The sequence below is a fragment of the Eurypyga helias genome, unplaced genomic scaffold, assembly GCF_000690775.1.
Source record: "Eurypyga helias isolate BGI_N326 unplaced genomic scaffold, ASM69077v1 scaffold19357, whole genome shotgun sequence".
NCBI lineage: Eukaryota > Metazoa > Chordata > Aves > Eurypygiformes > Eurypygidae > Eurypyga > Eurypyga helias.
This window is the reverse complement of record NW_010263904.1, coordinates 26,364-27,009: the sequence shown is the minus strand read 5'-3', so window position 1 is coordinate 27,009 and position 646 is coordinate 26,364.

The window sequence follows — 646 nt, the reverse complement described above, 5'->3', positions numbered from 1 at the left end:
GTCCGCTTGAGCTTGTCTGGGTCTTGGGCCCCATAATGTTTTCACCGTGCACTGTGGGATGCTTAAAATATTTGGGGTTAAGCGCATAGCTGGCCTGTGTGCAAACACGTTAACGGAGAGTTGTGTTGAACAGGGCTTTCCCCATCTTCGTGTTTCATGGAAAATTCATGGATGTAGCAACAGTGCTCTGCGCAGCAGTGTTTCCAAGTACAGGCCTGTTCCCTTGGCCTTCTTCCCAGCCTGTCCACCCCCTGAAGCGCACAGGATGGAGCCTTAAGTGCCCGTCCGGACCCCTCCGGCTCTTGCCTTCCGAGGAGGCGAATGGTGGGAAGCTGCTGTGCCCGCAGTGGGGCAGCCCGGGAGGGGAGATGGTGCCTGTGAAGCCCAACTCCCATCTGGGGCCCTGGCCAGCCCCTGGAAGGGCAGCGGCCATGCTGGGCACTGTCGTGCGCTCTTTAGAGAACTGTGGAAGATCCAACCCGCTCGCATCAGCGCAACCAGCTGTGTGGAGTCGTGCAGAGAAAGCCAGAATGCAAAGTCTGAATGGATATGAGCAAAACTAACAGTGGCCCTTTTCCCAAAAATGGGGATGGAGAAGGAGATAGGCAGGGGATGGCTGGGGGGGGAGGGGGGGCGCGGGGGGGGG